This window comes from Salvelinus alpinus, chromosome 38 (genome assembly GCF_045679555.1).
Source record: "Salvelinus alpinus chromosome 38, SLU_Salpinus.1, whole genome shotgun sequence".
NCBI classification, from domain to species: domain Eukaryota; kingdom Metazoa; phylum Chordata; class Actinopteri; order Salmoniformes; family Salmonidae; genus Salvelinus; species Salvelinus alpinus.
Window position 1 is genome coordinate 13,606,849 of NC_092123.1, and position 22,683 is coordinate 13,629,531.

The window sequence follows — 22,683 nt, forward strand, 5'->3', positions numbered from 1 at the left end:
CCAAGCTTTTTAACTTTCTGACTGATGTCTTGAGATGTTCCTTCAATATATCGACATAATTTTTCCATCCTCATGATGCCATCTTTTTTGTGAAGTGCACCAGTCCCTCCTGCAGCAAAGCACCCCCACAACATGATGCTGCCAACCCTGTGCTTCACGGTTGGGATTGTGTTCTTCGGCTTGTAAGCCTCCCCCTTTTTCCTCAAAACCCAAAGTAGTTATTGCATTATTGCCAAGTAGTTATATTTTTGTTTCATCAGACCACAGGACATTTCTCCAAAAAGTACGATCTTTGTCCCCATGTGCAGTTGCAAACCGTAGTCTGGCTTTTTTTAATAGCGGTTTTGGAGCAGTGGCTTCTTCCTTGCTGAGCAGCCTTTCAGGTTATGTCGATATAGGACTCGTTTTACTGTGGATATAGATACTTTTGTACTTGTTTCCTTCAGCATCTTCACAAGGTCCTTTGCTTTTGGATGAACCAGACTTGTGGTCAACAATTTTTTTCTAAGGTCTTGGCTGATTTATTTAGATTTTCCCATGAGGTCAAGCAAAGAGGCACTGAGTTTGAAGGTAGGCCTTGAAATACATCCACAGGTACACCTCAAATGATGTCAATTACCCTATCAGAAGCTTCTAACGCCATGACATAATTTTCTGGAATTTCCAAGCTGTTTAAAGGCACAATCAACTTAGTGTATGTAAACTTCTGACTCACTGGAATTGTGATAGTGAGTTAAAAGTGAAATAATCTGTCTGTAAACCATTTTTAGAAAAATGACTTGTGTTCTGCACAAAGTAGATGTCCTAACCGACTTGCCAAAACTATAGTTTGTGGAGTGGTTGAAAAATGAGTTAATGACTCCAACCTAAATGTATGTATTTTAATTTGTAGAAATAAGTAGATAAATAGTTGGAACATTTGTGAGAAGAAAATAGTAACAATAGTTAAAATTGGAGTGTATTAGAGTGTGGGTGCAGAGATTTAAACACCCTGGATACCGTCGGGAGAGGTTGAACCCAAAATTTGTAGATTAGTACTCAGCTGAAAAAAGACTGGGTTCATGAGTAAATTGATATAATTCGTACGTCTGCTTTGATAGCAGGTTTAAAACCTGTTATCAAAACGGCAAATGCAGGTTATTGGATGAAATGGAGCAGGATGATTTGAGAGTGGAATCTAACTCCGCTCACTGCGCAGTCTTGCAAGGGGTTAATACAGCCACAGTGAAAGTCACTAACGGTGGTTTTACTGGCCAAGGTAGGACAAAGAAACAGGGAGGGAAAAGTTGAGAAACAATTATAATAACATCAAAGCTTAAAGCGATAGATCCCAGTTTTAGATGTGGGGCCGTGGGTCATTGGAAGAATGAGTGTAGAGTGGTAATGGAGCCTACTACACCCGGTGCATTCGGAGGGAATACAGCAATGCAAGCGTTTGCATCTTTAACAAAAGAACAGAGCAACTGTTAAAGGCAGTGGAGCAGGAAACTTTTAAATAGCGTTGTATGGCCTCGGTTCGATCAATAGTGGTTCATAGAGATCATACAGTTATGTGAAGGGAGACGTGGGAGGACACGTCTCACGCAACATTTTAAGATGCCAGGGATTAAATATAGCTGATTCCTTAAGGTAAGATATGCTAAATTTGCGACAGGAAATTTAATTTAGCAGGGTAATAGGGGCATCATCTAAGGCAATACAGCTATTAACCATGTCATTGAACATAGATCCAGTAACAATACCCAAATAATTTTACATGGATGGAAGTGGAGCCGATTGGGGGGGGTTGGAAAATCCTTGCGCGAATCAAAGACAATGGAGGATAAAAGGTAACAAGTTAGAATCGGAATGGGAAAATACTCCTTGCAAACTCAGAAAACATTGGGGGAAATGTTTTAATCTCGTGAGACATATTTCGTCTTATTCTGAAATAGATTTATAGAATTGATGAAAGGCTGGATGGGTCACGGGAAATTAGAGAGTCAAAATTGGGAGAGGCCGAGCAAGATGGAGAGGCTAGAGCAAGATTTGATAGAGGAGGTGATAATGGAAAAGGAGTGTAGATCGCACTGTGGAAGGGCAATAATGTGGGGCCTAGGGACATTTTTAGTTGGGGTAGTTTTTGTGGCAGCTGCTATAATCATTACTACTCCAAGGGGAGAAAATCAAATAACACTTTGATACGAAGATCCTCGGGTTCATTGGGAGAGGGTAACATCCAAAGTTGCTGAAGCCATGAGCGTAACTAATAATAAAGGGCATGGGGATATGGGTGGCTCCATTAGAAAATAGGTCTAGTGTCCTAGACGTAGGATGCTCTGATAAGAGGATGGTTCTCTTACAAACATGAATTTGTAAAGAACGCAATGGAACAGATCGTTTGAGGGATGAAACCAGATTCTCGACCGTCCCTCAACTTGGCATTGTGTGCGATAGACTCCAGATAAAAGAACAGCAGTTAATAACCTTCAAGTTAGTGTGGGCAGAGGACAAAACTTTTGACAGTTATACGACACAGGACGTCATTGACCCTTGGGGAACACCCACATCATAGCTAAGAGTGGGTGACAGTTAGTTTTGACTATTACGCTGATGAGACCGCACAAACGTTTTGAAGGTTCTAGATTTGTTGAACAACAGGTTTATATGTTTACTTAGATTACTGGAAAGGGGTTAAGGGTTTGTTTGTTTATTTTAAGTTTTGATTCCACTTAATGAAACACAGTATTATCTGATGTGTTTTGAGTAGGATTCTTCCATCCAGGACTGATGGAAGTCCCCTATAGTATGTACGTTAAGGGAGACGTAGGAGACCATGTCTCAAACAACTTTAATAGATGCCTGGGATCAAATATTACTGATACAAATATTACTGACGCTGAGAAATTGACTACATTTGCGACAGAAAAAAAAACTATTACATTTAGTAACGATACCAGAATAATGTTATATGGTTACAGAAAAGAGAGACCAGTCATATAATATGGGAGGGAATTGTTATACACAGCAAAATGTATTTTGCCACGGAGTCTAAGGTTAGCACATGCTAAATTGAGCGCACATAAGTGTTGGGGTAATTAAAACAAACGATTAATGATTTGAGGGAGTACAATGGACTTATTATCATAAACCTCTGGGTTACTGATTTTGATATTATTATAGTGAATGCTAATGAAATTGACATTTTTTTCCAGGATAATGGGGGTAGTCATTTTCTCTCTTTGAAAAGGTGTCTTGGGGAGAGTAGTGGGAACTGGGAACTTACTGGAAACCTGGGATATGAAATGTATGAAATGTTTGACTGTTTTTCATTAAATTAATCTAATATAGTAAGAAACACTTCTTTCGAGGGTTTGTATGACCTCTGTCCTGACATTCCAGTGTAGTTTGATCACCCTCACTGGAACGTCATTTGGATAATTAATATAAGGTCATTTGTAATACTGATTTGAAGGTAATTTGTAATATTGATAATTATGGTGACGCTTATAGTTCTTAGCCCTATTTGCAGTGGTGGGCCGTCAGGGCCTGCAAGGCCTTCTCTGCTGGCCTAAACATCATCAGAATATAATTTTTTTTAAAATATATTTTCCCACAAATATGTATTAAATTATTCCCCAGAGTAAGAGTTATACTCTTCATTTCATAGCTTTCCTCTTGGTTGCACTGCTTCCAGCCCCAGGTTGAGATTTGGAGGGCTGGTCTTTACGTTAGATCTTTTATCCAATCATATTCAGCCATCATGTGTTGCCAGGGGTCTAAAATCTGCCCTCAGGCCTTCAGAATCAACAGTGCGGGCGCTTGTAGCTTAAAGTGAATGGAAATTAAAATTTTGTGTCAACCAATCAGCTTTAGAGTTGGCTATTGTACGCCTGCTGGCTGGCTCCAGTGTTACACAGGAGCCAGCTAGCAGGCGTAGGGCGTCCACGTCTTTTGATTGGATTACCAATATTGAGAGGCAGGTCCTATGGGCAGGTCTATGCAGATCTAGGAAACTAAATTTGATAAACGAATTAATTCGCGTTCTACTGTTTTTTGAACCCACAATGGCGGAAGGAGGAGAAGATATCGATTTGGTCGAGGATATAATTATAACGCCATTCTCAAGACGAACTTTTCAAGAAAAGTTAGACATTGTAAGGAGAGGTCGCCCGACGCCACAAAGCCTGTCACAGGCGGGAAAGGGGTTCGTTCGTTCGCCACTTTCAAAGTTTCAACTATGAGCGCTGTCAATGGCTCACAGGCTCCGAGAAGCACTGCAAACTGTACTGCTGGGAATGCCTATTATTTGCAAGTGATCGATTTGGTGTTTGGAGCCACACTGGCTTTGCAAACTTGAGTTGTCTAACCAAGGCAGCAACGAGACACCAAAGTACGGCTGGGCACTTAGAAGCAATGGTGCTTTTGAAAACGTTTGGGGACACCAGAGTGGAGCTACAGCTCTCACTCGTCCTGCGTTATGTGACGGACACGGGAGTCAAGGAGCGATTTATCCGGTTTGAAGATGTGACAAGCGGCAAGCGAGCTGATGACATTGCCGCTCTTATTTTCCGTTTCTTGGAGGAAAATGAATGTAGTCTGGATAAAGTTGTGGCACAGTGTTTTGATGGCGCAGCAGTCATGGCATCTGGACTCAATGGGGTGCAGGCTAAAGTTAAGGAGAGGGCACCGATGGCCTTATTCATTCACTGCTATGCACATCGACTAAATTTAGTACTGACTCAAGGAGCCTCAAAGCTTAAAGAATGCAAGGTCTTCTTTGCCAACCTCAATGGCCTTGCAGCATTTTTCTCACGATCCCCTAAGCGCACGCAACTGTCTAATAATCAGTCTTTGGTGAGTAGGCATACAATGCATGTTATTTTTTATTAAATGTGTATGTATGTTTCGCATTTTATTTCGTTAATATTAAATAGCCTATATATTAACAAAATAAAATGGCAAATAGCCTATGTTGCAAATTATTTGTTTTCTTTTATTTTCAGTGAATAGTTATGTGTCTTTATCATCACGGTGAAACTGCTTTGGGTGCGACAATGCGCTGTTTAGTGAACACACTGTATTTATTTTTTGGGGGACTTAAAGCTCAAAGTTTGTGGACCAGAAATGGATAGAAGAAGAATATTAATATAACTCTGTTGCACTCGACTATGTTCTTGCCTATTAGTTGAACTGTACTGTATTGTACTCTTCCCCTGCAATTCTCTGAAAAAAATGTCAATTTCAAGGTGACGCAACGCCTGGTTATACTGCGTTTCTGTCTAAATGTATAGTGTCTAGAGCCATGGCATCTAAATGATGGTAATAACAGGTGGATTAATTCGGGTGGGACTGTGTAGGACCTCACTGAAGGCCCAGGCGCCAGGCCCACGGCACGCTACTGCCTATTTGTGATTTGGACCAACGGGAAGAAGGAGAGGGCGTTGCATTTGACTAAGGGTAGGCTGCTAGTCTATTTTACTATGAACGTATGGCTACAATCTTTTTCTTTATGGAGTTATTAAGGGTAGTGAATCTAATTCGATTTTGTTATTTGAAATTATTTATGTGTTTCGGTGTGTGCTACCTTACTGAAGAGACCTCTACCTGCTTTCTATCCACTTTATGAAATAACTCTTTACTTTTACTTTCCTACTTGAAAGGAGCGTTTCTTATTGTCCAGGTACTCCCTTCCTGTCTCCGTCCATTTTCATTGGTTGGGGCCTAACGAACACAACCCAGGTTGAGATACAGATTAATCTCTGTTAAAGATCACAAGGTCATCTTAAAAGAAGTGTTGCTATAGAGAAAGGTCAACAGAGCCAAAACAACTTCAGTCCACTTAAGTCTCCAGGAATATCTTCAAATCAATATGGCTGCCTGTCCACCCAATCACAGGATATTGACTTGAATGGGATTGTCCGTTCTAGTCATTCCATTATTATGGTCTCAGCTGTAGAGGGGGTTTCTGCCTGCCTGTGAATCTCCTACTGTGGAAGTAATTAAACACAATCTACTGGAGCCCTTTCCTCTCTCTTTCTTTCTCCGCCATAGTGGAAATGAGGAAGTGTCTGTTGGAGGATGTGACACAGTTAAGGTGTAGAGGGATTTCATTCTGTCATTTACGAGCAAAGAGTTGACAAAGAGTCACTGTGGGTACTAAAGGTGAAACTAAAGACTGTTGAAGTGTATTTTTTCCCCAGCTAATGCTGATTCATGTCATTAAAAAAATCTATTAAAAAAAACTCTTCAGCTACAAGTAATGTGTGTCTCTCTGAAAGTGAGTGTGTGTCAGTGTCTGACTGTGTGGTACTCAGTGGTGGAAAAAGTACCCAATTGTCATACTTGAGTAAAAGTAAAGATACCTTAATAGAAAAATGACTTAAGTAAAAGGGAGTCATCCAGTAAAATACTACTTGAGTAAAAAAGTCTAAAAGTAATTGGTTTTAAATATACTTAAGTATCAAAAGTAAATGTCATTCCTAAAATATATTGAAGTGTCAAAAGTAACAGTATACATCATTTCAAATTCCTTATATTAAGCAAACCAGACAGCGCAATATATATATATATTTTTTTTCTTTTTACAAATATCCAGGGGGCACACTCCAACACTCAGACATAATTAGCAAATGAAGCATTTGTGTTTAGTCAGTTCTCCAGATTGAAGACAGTTGGGATCACCAAGGATGTTCTCTTGATAAGCACGTGAATTGGACCATTTTCCTGTACTGCTAAGCATTACAAATATAACGAGGACTTTTGGGTGTCAGGGAAAATGTATGGCGTAAAAAGTAAGTTATTTTCGCTAGGAATGTAGTGGAGTTAAAGTATAAATTTCACAAAAATATAAATAGTAAAGTACAGATGCCCCAAAACAACTTCTTAAGTAGTACTTTAAAGTATTATTTTTACTGAAGTATTTTACACCACTGGAGGTGTACAGTGTATAATCATAACCTTATGAGGTTGGTCTGCACCAGTTACGTGTTTGGGTGTGTGCCTTAAAACCTCCTATACCTTACTGAAGAGACCTCTACTTTCTTTCTATCTACTTTATGAAATAACTCTTTACTTTTACTTTCCTACTTGAGGTGACCTCTGCCCTGTTCAGAAACATTAAGAAATGTAGGGCATTTATGGGACTGACTGCTATTCAGTTTGCCTGTAATTCATTGTATTTAAGATAATCAGTTAATGAAGTAAGTCGTTGCTTAAACAGTCTGACAAATCAATTTTATATTGACTGTAAACATTGATTAGTAGGTATTCCGGCACAACAGGATTAAGTGGACTGATTGAGGCTATTTTGGCTCTGTTGACCTTTTCTCCATGACATCACTTCTGTTAAGTTGACCTTGTGGTCTTCAGAGAATCATCTGCTGACTGGGTTTTGTTAAATCAGGTACCAAATTTAAAAAACATAATGAAACAGAGCGGGATCTACCTGAACGCTTGTTTTCCTTTTCCGTTGAAAAAGGTTTTGAAGCAGTGTGCACTAACGAATATGACCCAGATGCTACTGTAGGTATGAAAATACTACTGGACTGAGTTGAAGTATCGTGTGGGAGACAGGGCTGCGTTTGCAACCAGTGCCTTGTTGTGAGGAGTGCTTTCCATCTGACTGCCTCTCCAAACAGACCCGATGACTGGCAGAGCTTCAACATGCCACGTAACCTGACCTCAGTTTAATGAAGCGAAGGCAGCCCAGGGAATAGTTATACCTCTTCGAAAACAAGGGAGAATGAGCCATGTTTTGAAGTTGCATAATAGCCTTTGCTAGAGCAGAGAGAGTGGAGAGGAGAGGGTGAGGTAACAGATGAGGGTGGCAGCCTCTTGCTCTGCACTCCAACAGTCAAATATGCATCAGCTCCTCTCCTTCACTCTGCCCTTGATGGGCATCGAGTGCACTATCACACATTCACATCGAAGGGCTGTCGATGTTGTGGGGGACGTGACCTCCAGATCTGACAGCCAGAGAGGGGCCTAGATTGGCATCTTTAACCTATGGGGGAGCGCAGAGTACAGGGTCACATTGGACAGTGGTAGCCTCTACAGATCAACTGAAGGGCAGAGCAGGACAAAATGACCAAACAAATAAAAGAGAACCTTGCACAAGATTGGCTAGCATATAATCACTGGCAACCTGAGATGAACTACGGTTCACAGCATACCTCTACTTGCCTGCCCTCTCCTCACCCAACTGTGAGAAGGCCAAAGGATAAACGTAGGTGTTTTTTTTTTGTGTGTGTGAGTGTGTGTGTGTGTGTGTGTAGTGTAGGGGAATGTGAGAGATGAGACACTAAAAAAAGCTAATGACATGAGTTTACATAGACCATCGCTGTTCAAGACGTCCTTTCTACTTTTTCCCCTCTGTTCTCTACCCATTATAGCTCCTTACCTGTCAGGAATGATGAATTAATCACCCAACAGTCGGGGTCTTCCTCAGCCCTCCTGTCTTGTTGCACCGCCCCTCCGAGCTCCCAGGCTACATCCAACTGGCACGCTATTCCCTACATACTGCTCTGCTTTTGACAAGAGCCTGATCAAAAGTAATGCACTACATATGGAATAGGGTGCCAGTTGGGACGTAGACCTAAACTCCTTCACTCTCTGTATCCTTGCAGCTATTTGCTGGAACCAGCTGACCTTCCCAATATCCTAGTTCATCTCCACAGCGACCATTTGTTTAGGTCCGCCGAGACACCCAAGACATGCAGCCAATTTATTTATGTGCAGTTCACTACCCAGCAACCTCTATGGCGGGCTCCGTCGAGTGTCGTATAAAAATGTACATTTCATGGTGAACACAGGGCCCCACAATGCAAAGGCAATGGCAAAGTACAAGGGGGGGAAAAAACTCCACATGAGAACATAATGTAGTCTGTAGCGTTGAATCTCATTTCTCTGATTTATGCTGATAGTGGGGTCTAGATTTGGACTAAAGTATCTTAAAGTATCACCTTTAGTATCTAAATCTCAACACCTTTTTACTAATGTTAGAGCAACATAATGTGGCAAACTCAAAGATGGGTACATACTATAGAGTTTCATCCATAGAGTACAACCTTTCTTCATACAGGAAGTGGCACAGGTCCTAATCCAGGCACTTGTCATCTCCCGTCTGGACTACTGCAACTCTCTGTTGGCTGGGCTCCCCGCTTGCGCCATCAAACCCCTGCAACTTATCCAGAACACTTGGTGTTCAACCTTCCCAAGTTCTCCCAGGTCACCTCACTCCTCTGCACACTCCACTGGCTTCCATTCGAAGCGTGAATCCACCACAACACCATGAGGGTTGCCTACGGAGCAGCAACGGGAACTGCCGCTCTCTACCTTCAGGCTATGCTCAAACCCCACACCCCAACGGGAGCACTCCTTTCTGCCACGTCTGGTCTCTTGGCCGTCCCAGCCCAATTAAAGCTCTTCTCTGTCTCGGCACCCCAATGGTGGAACAAGCTTCCCCCTGACACTAGGATAGCAGTCACTGCCCGTCTTCCGAACATTTCTGAAACCCTACCTATTCAAAGAGTATCTTAAATAAGACATCTCATTGTTACCCCCATACATGTTGTGTTTTTTACTGCACTTGTCTTTTCGTAATAGCACTGACTTTGCTGATAACTCCTTTACTGCGAAAAAAAAAAAAAAAGACTTACTACAACTGTGATATGTGGTTGTCACACCTAGCTATCTTAAGATGAATGCACTAACTAAGTCGCTCTGGATAAGAGCGCCTGCTAAATGTAAATGTAAAATGTAAGGTTATGAAAGCATTCCAATATTGCATACATTTTACCTATTGACATTACAATTGTTTATTTCTATATTTTAGCCTTCAGTATACTTCAACTCAAATGCTCATTCAAATAGTATTCCCAATTCTAGCTTGTTGAACTACTTAGCCCCACTACTGTGCAAAAACACTCTACTTCAGTGTTGTGTTCATGAGGGCAATCAACAGAACATGTAAATGAGCGTTTCTTACAGGTCCAGGCAGCACACAATTGGCCCAACATCGTCCGGGTCCATTCTAACATATCAACATGAAAGTATCAAGTCAAGTTCATAGTTTGCATTCAAAGTGTTTTTTGTGTTTCTGCATTTCACGTGCATAGCCCAGTATCAAATTTTTTCCCCATGCCTATTCTGCTGATTTATGACTTATTTTCAGGTGCACCTGACGCTTCTTTCTTATCTAGTAGGCAGTGCACACCTGGGAGAGAGAGGGAAAGGGGGAAGTGGGGATGAAGGTTGACCTCAGGGCTAGTCAGCACAGCTCACCTGGATTGCACTTTTCTCATGGGAGTGGGAGGAGGATTTGCCTCAATGGCACATTCACAAACAGTATGAATCTTCCCACACCATCTTCTCAACCATGCGCAGGCCCATATAGAGACCCCTGGAGGCCGTGTATAGGGGCCCCAGCAGCATCCCTCCCTCTCCCTGTTCACAAGAGCATACTATAGGAAAGAAATTCAGAAAATGAAGACAAGCACTTCTTATTTGACAATTAGAGATACCTCCCCATTTCACAGTTTTTACTGTTTGGTGCCAACTTAACACAACCCTGTTTTCAAAGTATCCACCTCCGATTTCCAATTTGCAATACATGGACTGTTTTGAACAGATTCACAGTAATTTCTAAAACATAGCCAAGTCACTTCAGGAGTTGGGATACGCAGCTAATATTCTATTTCTTTGAACAGTGGGCTTACCTACAGCAAAACAAGGGCATGCTGTAATCTACAACAGATATTCTCAAACTGGGGTACGCGTCCCCCAGGGGTACGCACACTGCCGTCCAACGGTGCTATACATTTGTGTGAGGTTTTATTCATGCCCGAGTAGCCTCGTTTCACTGCCAAAAATAAAATGTAACTATCTAGTGTTCAGCGAAATAACAACAATGTCAAATACAGGTAGCCTAGTCAAATAATTTCCATCCAATCACATTAACCGTTACTCTCTCGCGGGAATTCCACTACCGGTCTGTATGTAGCCAAACGTAGCTGCTGCTCATTCTTTTTGCTCAAAAATAGATAAATGGTCAATTAAAAGTAAGGCCCGCATCCATAAAGACACATACCAGCTCTACTGGTAGTACTGCTTCTACCAGCAGTTCTACACCTGCACGTGTCGACGACACAAGTTGTTCTGCTTCCACGAGCACATCCAATGCTAGCATTAGTAATTCTACATGTGGGGTTCACTTATATTGGGAGTAGTGCCTTTCCTCAGCCACAATGTGTTATATGTGCAAAAGTACTATCTCACAACTCGATGAAACCTTCACTCTTGTGAAGACATTTAGAAACAAAACATGCCAATATGAAAAATAAGCCACATAAGCTTTTTGAGTGAGAATTAAGACAACTTTCGAGTAGCAAGACACATATAAAAGCAACAGATACCATTAATAAGAAGGGGCTAGAAGCGTCTTATATGGTGAGCTCCCGAGTGGCTACTATTGCTTTCTGTATCACTGCGACCTTACCATCTGCCCTGTGAGTTCCCCCAATTGTTTGTTACCGTTATGTACATTCAACCGAAAGCTAATATAAAAAGGCATCAGAGATTATTCATAATCTGTCACAGAAACTGGAATCATCTCCCCCGACGCTCCCAAATGTATTTTAGGGGATTTTAACAACTGTACCTTGCAAAGTCCTGCGCACATACCACCAGTATGTGAAATGTCACACTAGGAAAAATAGGACTCTTGATTTGTGCTATGGGACAATACCAAATGCGTTCTCTGCCACCACCAGACCCCCCCTGGGGACATCAGATCACAATGTGGTCTACCTCAGGCCAACCTACTGTCGGCTCCTGGAGAGGGAGAAACCCAGTTAAAACTGTCCAGATCTGGAATGACAACAGTATCACTTGTCTCCAGGGGTGTTTTGACTGTAATGTATGGGAGGTATTTGAGCACAGCAGCTCTGATCTTGATGAACTCACATATGTTATTTCAGACTATGTAAACTTCTGTGTTGAGTCAGTTGTGCCTACTAAAACCTGTAAAATCTTCCCTAACAATAAGCCTTGGGTATCAAAATATCTAAAATCACTAATTGATAGGAAGAAGGCAGTTTATGCTGTGGGTGATAGATATGCTTTAAGAGATATACAACGTGAGATCAAAAGACAGATACTGGTGGACAAGGAGGCATACAAGCAAAGGGTGGCCTGGCAAGGGATTAAATCCATGGCTAGTGCCCCCCACATAGGCAGGGGAAAAACCAGTGCTGACCTTGGGGGATATGAGGGCCAGAAAATGGCTAATGAACTGAATATTTTCTTCTCAAGATTTGAATCAGATAACTTTGTGTCGGAGGTAAAACAAATGGAAGCATCATTACAAATGTTTGAGTTGTTGTTAAACAGTCTGATGTTTTAAAGTTGTTCTGGGGATTTAACACATACAAAGCCCAGGCCCAGACAAAATAAGTGGTCATGTGTTAAAGCACCGTGCTGAACAATTGGCTGGTGTTTTTAACAGACATTTTCCAATCCTCACTCGACCAGCAACACGTGCCAGTATTGTGGAAAAACTCAATAATTATACCAATTCCTAAAGCATCTAATCCCTCTGTGCTGAATGACTACCGCCCTGTCGCCTTGACATCTATAGTAATGAAATGCCTTGAGAAAATTGTGAAAAGTCATATTCTCAGTGTCACCCATTTCAGTTTGCCTATCAGCCTAGCAGAGGAGTTGATGATGCCATTCTTACCCTCCTTAACATGGACTATAGACATCTAGAGGGTGCCAAAACCCATGTCAGGGTCCTGTTTGTTGACTTTTCTTCTGCCTTCAACACAATCCAGCCTTAATCTCTGTGCCAGAATGTCATTCGGGACGTATCCTTAGATGGGGGGCTGGTTTTGTGGCTGTTGGACTTCCTGAGCCAACGCTCAAAATAGGATATACGCAATACCAACACAGGCTCTCTTCAGGGATGTGTTTTGTCCCCACTCCTGTACATCTTGTACACTAACAGTTGAAAAAGCTTTGTATTTAAAGTTTTGTATTTAAACACCACTTTAAATGTGTACATGACACTGCAACAAAATTTCTCCATGGTGACAAAGTCAGTAGGTAAGTATTGTGGAGGACTTAATTCTTCCAACTGCCAAAGATATGGCTGGCACAATAATGGGGGAAAAGGAAAAATAAACTATGCAGACAATTCCTTCATCAAACAACACTGTTTCACGACGCATCAGTGACATGGCAGGAGATGTTTTGAAACAATTACTGCTTCGCATACAAGCCAGTGAATTATATGCGTTACAGCTGGATGAGTCAGACGTGGCGGGCTTGGCACAGCTCCTGGTATATGTCCGTTACATTTATGGGGGGTCAATTAAGGAAGACATCCTCTTCTGCAAACCACTGGAAACCAGGACAACGTTAGAAATATCCTCTAAGTACTGGACAGCTTTGTGACATCAAATGGAATTTGGTGGTCAAGATGTGTTGGTGTCTGTACTGATGGCGCAAAAGCCATGACAGGGAGACATGGCGGAGTGGTAACGCACGTACAAGCAGTTGCTCCCGACGCTACTTGGGTACACTGCAGCATCCACCGAGAGGCTAAAGCTTCCAAGGGAATGCCTGACAGCTTGAAAGACGTTTTGGACACTACAGTGAAAATGGTTCACTTTGTTTAAAGCAAATTCTCAAGTATTTTCTGCACAATGCAATGATATGGGCAGCGACCATGTAACGCTTTTACAACATACTGTGCTGGTTCTCAAGGGGAAAAGTATTGACACATTATTTTAATTGAGAGATGAGCTAAAAGTTCTCTTTACTGACCATAATTTTCACTTGTCTGACTGCTTGCGTGATGACAGGTTTCTCACACGACTGGCCTATCTGGGTGATGTTTTTTCTCACCTGAATGATCTGAATCTAGGATTAGAGGGACCCTCCGCAACTATATTCAATGTGCGGGACAACATTGAGGCTATGATTAAGAAGTTGGAGCTCTTCTCTGTCTGAGATTCGTTATCCGTTTTCATACTCTGCCTCCAGTCCACTGCAACAAGCGGTTCTGTGAAAATTGAATTTAAATCAGAAGCCACTGCCTGATTTCTGGATTGGGCTGCGCTCAGAGTATCCTGCCTTGGCAAATCGCGCTGTTAAGACAATGATGCTTTTTGCAACCACGTGCTTAAACTCAGCCCAAAAAAAAAGTCCACTCACTGTCAACTGCAATTATTTTCAGCAAACTTAACATGTGTAAATATTTGTATGAACATAACAAGATTCAACAACTGAGACATAAACTGAACAAGTTCTACAGACATGTGACTAACAGAAATGGAATAATGTGTCCCTGAACAAAGGGGGGCTCAAATATCAAAAGTAACAGTCAGTATCTGGTGTGGCCACCAGCTGCATTAAGTACTGCAGTGCATCTCCTCCTCATGGACTGCACCGGATTTGCCAGTTCTTGCTGTGAGATGTTAACTCACTCATCCACCAAGGCAGCTGCAAGTTCCCGGACATTTCTGTGGGGGGGGGGGGGGGGGGAATAGCCCTCGCCCTCAACCTCCGATCCAACAGGTACCAGATGTGCTCAATGGGATTGAGATCCGGGCTCTTTGCTGGCTATGGCAGAACACTGACATTCCTGTCTTGCAGTATGGCTGGTGGCATTGTCATGCTGGAGGGTCATGGTAGGATGAGCCTGCAGAAGGGTACCACATGAGGGAGGAGGATGTCTTCCCTGTAACGTACAGCATTGAGATTGCCTGCAATAACAACAAGCTCAGTCCGATGATGCTGTGACACACCGCCCCAGACCATGACGGACACTCCACCTCCAAATAAATCCCGCTCCAGAGTACAGGCCTCGGTATAACGCTCATTCCTTCAACGATAAACACGAATCTGACCATCACCCCTGGTGAGACAAAACCACGACTCGTCAGTGAAGAGCACTTTTTGGCAGTCGTCTGGTCCAGCTACGGTGGGTTTGTGCCCATAGGCGACGTTGTTGCCGGTGATGTCTGGTGAGGACCTGCCTTACAACAGGCCTACAAGTCCTGTCCAGCCTCTCTCAGCCTATTGCGGACAGACTGAGCACTGATGGAGGGATTGTACGTTCCCGGTGTAACTCGGGCAGTTGTTGTTGCCATCCTGTGCCTGTCCCGCAGGTGTGATGTTCGGATGTGCCGATCCTGTGCAGTGGTCTGCCACTGCGAGGACAATCAGCTGTCCGTCCTGTCTCCCTGTAGCGCTGTCTTAGGCATCTCACAGTACAAACATTGCAATTTATTGCCCTGGCCACATCTGCAGTCCTCATGCCTCCTTGCAGCATGCCTAAGGCACATTCACGCAGATGAGCAGGGACCCTGATCATCTTTCTTTTGGTGTTTTTCAGAGTCAGTAGAAAGGCCTCTTTGGTGTCCTAAGTTTCATAACTGTGACCTTAATTGCCTACCGTCTGTAAGCTGTTAGTGTCTTAATGACCGTTCCACAGGTGCATGTTCATTAATTGTTTATGGTTCATTGAACAAGCTTAAACCATTTACAATGAAGATCTGTGAAGTTATTTGGATTTTTATGAATTATCTTTGAAAGACAGGGTCCTGAAAAAGGGACGTTTCTTTTTTTGCTGAGTTCATGTGAGAGTGGATTCTCGACCCACACTAGCATGAAAACTAAATACAGGCATAGACTGTGTGTGGAAAATGTTTTAAGACAGACTCTCTCCAATACAACCCAACATTGCAGAGTTATGTGCATCCTTTCAAGCACATCCTTCTCATTAACCTGTGGTGAGTAATTCACAATTTTTGATGAACAAGTAAGGTTTTATAGGAAATATTGTTAAATAAAGAGCAAAATGATTGATAATATTTAGTTTATTATTTGTGCCCTGGTACTATAAGAATTCTTTGTCACAATCCGGGGCGTGGGAAGTGACAAAAACTCACACTCATCCTTATGTTAAATAAATGTATTGTATAGTGTGTTTGTGGCAGGCTTACAAAGATGGCCCAATTTTTGGGGGGAGAGTATGCTGACCCTGGTGCTAGGGGGGTACGCAGCTGGAGGTTGAATGTTTTAAGGGGTACCGGACTATAAAAAGTTTGGGAACCACTGATCTAAAACATCTGAACCTATTGCATTTATGGATTGTGTGGCCACATAAATCACCACATAACAAACTGTCTTCACTTTTAACTACAGTTGAAGTCGGAAGTTTACATACACTTAGGTTGGAGTCATAAAATATCATTTTTCAGCCACTCCACAAATGTCTTGTTAACAAACTATAGTTTTGGCAAGTCGGTTAGGACATCTGCTTTGTAATTTTTCCAACAATTGTTTACAGACAGATTATTTCACTGTATCACAATTCCAGTGGGTTAGAAGTTTACATACACTAACTTGACTGTGTCTTTAAACAGCTTGGAAAATGCCAGAAAATTATGTCATGGCTTTAGAAGCTTCTGATAGGCTAATTGACATCATTTGAGTCAATTGGAGTTGTACCTGTGGATGTATTTCAAGGCCTACCTTCAAACTCAGTGGCTCTTTGCTTGACATCATGGGAAAATCAAAAGAAATCAGCCAAGACCTCAGAAAAAAAATTGTAGACCTCCACAAGTCTGGTTCATCCTTGGGAGGAATTTCCAAATGCCTGAAGGTACCACAATCATCTGTACAAACAATAGTACGCAAGTATAAACACCATGGGACCACGCAGCCATCATACTGCTCAGCAAGGAGACGCGTTCTGTCTCCTAGAGATTAATGTGCTTTGCTACGAAAAGTGCAAATCAATCCCAGAACAACAGCAAAGGACCTTGTGAAGTTGCTAGAGGAAACAGGTACAAAAGTATCTATATCCACAGTAAAACGAGTCCTATATCGACATAACCTGCTCAGCAAAGAAGAAGCCAATGCTCCAAAACCACCATAAAAAAGCCAGACTACAGTTTGCAACTGCACATGGGGACAAATATTGTACTTTTGGAGAAATGTCCTCTGGTCTGATGAAACAAAAATAGAACTGTTAGGCCATAATGACAATCGTTATGTTTGGAGGAAAAAGAGGGAGGCTTGCAAGCCGAAGAACACCATCCCAACTGTGAAGCATGGGGGTGGCAGCATCAAGTCGTGGGGGTGCTTTGATGCAGGAGGGACTGGTGCACTTCAAAAAATAGATGGCATCATGAGGATGGAAAAATATGTGGATATATTGAAGAAACATCTCAAGACATCAGTCAGGAAGTTAAAGCTTAGTTGCAAATGGGTCTTCCAAATGGACAATGACGCCAAGCATACTTCCAAAGTTGTGGCAAAATGCCTTCAAGACAACAAAGTCAAGGTATTGGAGTGGCCATCACAAAGCCCTGACCTCAATCCCACAGAAAAGTTGTGGGCAGAACTGAAAAAGCGTGTGCGAGCAAGGAGGCCTACAAACCCGACTCAGTTACACCAGCTCTGTCAGGAGGAATGGGCCAAAATTCACCCAACTTATCGTGGGAAGCTTGTGAAAGGCTACCCAAAACGTTTGACCCAAGTTAAACAATTGAAAGGCAACGCTACCAAATACTAATTGAGTGTATGTAAACGTCTGACCCAATGGGAATGTGATGAAAGAAATAAAAGTTGAAATAAATCACTCTACTATTATTCTGACATTTCACATTCTTAAAATAAAGTGGTGATCCTAACTGACCTAAAACAGGGAATTTTTACAAGGATTAAAATGTCAGGAATTGTTAAAACTGAGTTTAAATGTATTTGGCTAAGGTATATGTAAACTTCCGACTTCAACCGTAAATCCACTAGTGTTCTGTAATTACACTATTAGTTTGTGACTTCTTACATCTGCAAACAGCTAGATTGTATTCAGCAAGTTGGGCATCAATCTTGTTAGCCGCTAATAGTCCATACTAATTGCTAATCGCTAGCTAGCTAATACTTGTACTGAGTCAGAGCAAACCCAATTAGCTATACAGCCTGATAATACCAGTGATGGTGTAGACCTAAATCAGCATGTTTTTGCAACAGTATCTTCTAAATCAAAGAGGAATATGCGAAGCAAGAATATGTCAGCTACATCTATTAGCAAAGAGAAAACGTTAAATGTATCCAAAGATTATAGAGTACACAAGGAAAACACTTATCAACACTTTGGTTCCTACTCTGCATTTTCATTCGTTGTCATGTCACACACTGTCTTGAAAGTGCCCACTATTATATTCTAACTATAGAATTTGAATTATCATTCTATTTCCGTTATTGCAACAGTTTACCCAAGTGTTTTGCTCTAAATCGCAATTAACATCGCAATTGCAACATTTGGTTAGAAATACGGCTTAGATTGTTTGGCCATATCGTGCAGCCCTACGTGGCAGTGTGGAATTGATCTGAAATGAGTGCAGGAAATGCAGAAGTTGATGAAAATGCTGAAAATTATTTTCGGTTGAAGTTGAACTGAACAGTATAAAACAATCAGAATGGAAAAAGACCCATTGAAATCACTTAGAATGTATGTGTTGCCACCCTAGGTGGCAACACATACAGAGATATGATACAGAGATATGATATTTTGGCCATATCACCCAGCCCTAGTTCACACACACCAACACAGTCCTGAAGAGGGCATGACTTCAGCCTCCTGAGAGGGATGAGGTGTTAAGATTTGGCATGGGCCCTCAGATCCTCAAAACATTCTACAGCTGCACCATTGAGAGCATCTTGATGTGCTGCATCACCACTTGTGTATGGCAACTGCTAAATAGTTAACTATCTGCATTTACCCTTTTTGCACTAACTATTTTGACTCATCACCTATTCTGCTGTTACTGTTTAAAACCTCTTAAAGGATCGGACCCTTTTTTTCAATTTTCACCTAAAATGACATACCCAAATCTAACTGCCTGTAGCTCAGGACCTGAAGCAATGATATGCATTTTCTTTATACCATTTGAAAGAAAACACTTTGAAGTTTGTGGAAATGTGGAATGGATGTAGGAGAATAACACATATCTGGGTAAAGATAATACAAAGACAAAAACATGCGTTATTTTTTGTTCCATCATCTTTGAAATGCATGAGAAAGGCCAATATGACTTAGGAATCTAGGTGCAATTTAGAGTTGGCCACTAGATGGCAGCAGTGCATGTGCAAAGTTTTAGACTGATCCAATGAACCATTGCATTTCTGTTAAATGTTGTGTCAAGACTGCCCAAATGTGCCTAATTGATCCTGTAGAGGTTAATAAATCCTCTTAAGGATCTCTACGGAATGAATCTTGGAGCAGAAGGTAGCCTAGTGGTTAGAGCGTTGGGCCAGGACCCGAAAGGTTGCTGGATCGAATCCCCGAGCTGACGAGGTAAAAGAAATCTGTTGTTCTATAACCGAAATGCTTTTCCAATTTCCCACCCTAACATAACAAGCTAGAACGGGGCCTGCATCTCAACCAATAGCGAATATAGGCAAAATATCCCAAGCAACATCCAGAGACATTCAGGCTCCTTGGGCTTTGAGGTGACCACTCCGGTGTGGGTGTCCTCAGCAGAATGGTGTGGAAATAAAAGTATTATCTGAGTTTTTCGCCCCTGCCTACCGGAGTCCTCCTTGCTAGCTAGCCGGAGCGACACCAGTAGACAGTGTCCTTCCCTTCCACCTGCCCTCACAATCATTAACAGAACTGCGGAATTACAGTGCCCGATAGGCGGGGACGAAGGACACTCTCTACCGGTCGTCCCTGCCTCCCACTAGCACAGGCCAGGGTGACACCGTATGCTAGTTTACTAGCTAGCTTGCTAGTTAGCAACACAGTGTGCTAGCTTTCTAGTTAGCTAGCTAGCACACTGTGTCGCACCCGCCTTCTGTGTACCAGACAGGCAGGGGTGAAGTACACTGTCTACAAGTCATCCGCGTCTCCCTCTAGCACAGCAGACAGGAGGCTTGGGCAACACCGTATACTAGCTAGCTTGATAGTTAGTGACACAGTATGCTTGTTAGCTTGTTAGCTTGCTCGCCTCCCAGCTGCTGTGGCCCAGAGTCCTCCTTAGGACTAGCTGGCTAAGCTAGCACACAATGTCCTTCGCTCCCGCGTGCCGAACACCTGCCCTCGCTGTTGTTAACAGAACTGTGGGAAAACAGTGCCTGACAGGCGGGGGTGATGGACACTGTCTACCAGTGTACAGCAAGCTAGCTACCGTAGTCGCCTCCGCCCCTTCTTCTGTGGGGTTTATCGGTGGCTGGCATCCAACATTATTGTGCATTAACACCACCTACTGTACTGGAACGCCCTCTCCTCCCACCTGTCCTAAATAACAAATGGACCAGTTGAAGTATAAAGAGGGGTTCCTGCAGATGCAGAAATGCCCACATGTCGGAACGCCCCGAAAACAGCTGATTTTTTATCAACGTTCTGATTGGCCAAAGTGGACAAGCCTGCGACGGGCATCCGCAGTTCACACAAATAGCCTATAGTTCTTCATCATTCCCTCCAAAGCCATAGAGAAGACAAGGAAGAAACCACCACGTAGCTAGGCCTACCTCTAGGCTGCTATACATATTGTAATGACCTGACTGGATCATAAAGGAACAATTGTCCAGACAGAGGGTTGAGTTTACGAATTGACGGTTTATTAACCGAACTTTACACAGGCTACTGTTTGGCCGTAGCCCACGCCAAATAAACGAAAGGTACCCCATAAACCAACCGTGACCTTCTCTTGTGAAGCCCAGACGTAAGAGAGAGAACAATGGCTAAACCTGGTCTTAACTTCCAATGCTCCATCCCCCTGCCCAACCCCCCTCCACGCCACTCCGCCAAACACCAGGATGCCCGGCATCAGAACATTCCAGGTATCCCCGTGATTGGCAGATAGCAGGTTGATTGGCATGTCGGACCCCGCGAACACTGGTAAGTACAACACAACCCACTAATAGCCTACCACATAACACACCGCTGTCTGTGCGGGTCGCTACAATATTTATTTAGTTTGTCATTCTATCATTTTTAATGAAATAGTTTAACCAGCTTCATGTATTCTCAAATCGAAAAAAGTAAGGGAGCGCCGCTGCCCTGCGCTCTGGCAGCATTACAACCCTACTAATGATCTACATAACATATATACAAAACAGATCCTTACCTGGTAATACAAATATGACTCTTGCTCCATATTCACACATTTGCAAACACCTCTTGGGAGGTCATAAGGTGCCATCTATGCAAAACAACATGAGTTGCATTGCATTAGTATTCTTCAATGATCTGAATGCTTCTGACACAGTGCTTGAGATATGTTAAATATATCACTTTTCCATGTGTGACTTGTTTGAAACCCAGAAACAGTAACACATAACCAGCTAACGGTGGAATTATGTGAACTTGACACCTGCACCAAGAATCTGTTCTTTGTTTCTTTTGTGAGGACAACTGTAATCTGTTTAAAAAGGTGTTACATTTTACACACTCTCTCTCGCTCTCAATGGACTGGTGAGTGCTAAATTTGACACACTTGCCACACACTTGTTGTCAATTACAAAATACAAAGAGAACAGCACTCCTGATAATGTAGGTTAGTCCAAGTGTCCAAGCTCAGCAGGAAAGCTTTTAATGAAAGGTATTTATCTGGATACATATTTATACTATATAGAAAGACCAGACTGATATCGGACCAGAGACGATTAAAATCAAAACGTGGCTGAAATCTACAGTATGTGAATTCCTCCATTGAGAGAAAAGTTTGAGTGTCACAAAACACCTTTTTTCATAATTGAGCTCTTACACAAAACAAACGGATAGCTTTTGGATTTTATGACGGCAAAGGTTCACAAAGCCAGAAATACCAGAACATATATCATCATGCTGGCAACTATAACCAAGATCCAAATTCTGGGGTGGAACAAAATGCACTACTGTAGACTGTCTTAATTTATTACCAGGTAGGATATGTCTTGAAATAGACCGGATCAGTTTGAACAGTGTATCAAGTCAGGCACATTATCATATGATTTTTTTTGTGCACTGACAGATTATTCGCTCGTGAACAAAACAGCCATAATATACATTAAAAACGCTGCTTGACATTTCTCTTTGACATTAAAGTTACTCTTTCCGATCAACAGCCAGGGTAGAAGTATGAACAAAACTTGCGCACTGCATTTGTCAAGCTATTTAAATAAACGTTATATATCCTTACCTGTGGACAAGTGATAGGCAAATTTTCCAACAGATGCCAGTGGAATGCCGAGTCAAAACCTGATGATAACGTTGCGTCTTCGCGTTGTTCGCTCCAAATGTTGGACAGCGATGTGATTCATGTCGGGTTGTAATCTTTCTACGCATGCTCACCCCGTAGCATTCAGGGCTACTCTACACCTTACCAGACGGTTGGCCTACTTTTTCTCCTTGACTGCGCCGTGCCCTTATGTGCGGTTTAATGACAAAATAAGTGATCTTGATGTGATAACGTGTCCAACTATCTGATGGTCAGATAGTTGGGACGCTAACAAGGTATCCCAGCCTCATCAAAACCTGCATATGAGATATAGCGTATATGATAAGATATTAATGATGATGTCTAAATAAAATAAATCATCAATAAATCAACAATAGGCTACAAACTGATACATGTGACATGTCCTTTGTCTTATTCAAAAACATTTTACACCATTCAAAATTATTGAATGGAATATATCCTGTGA

At 42.1% G+C, this 22,683-nt stretch overlaps 1 protein-coding gene across 1 annotated transcript in view; it reads right to left on the reverse strand.

Annotated features, from left to right (window-relative positions):
- Nucleotides 1-22,359, reverse strand: part of LOC139566207 (zinc finger protein 385B-like) — a 151,925-nt gene extending 129,566 nt beyond the window's left edge. Inside the window, exon 1 of the mRNA XM_071387242.1 lies at nucleotides 22,179-22,359. The gene's annotated coding sequence lies outside the window, so the exon portion shown is untranslated. The remainder of the gene's footprint in view (nucleotides 1-22,178) is intronic.
- Nucleotides 22,360-22,683: the final 324 nt, after the last annotated feature.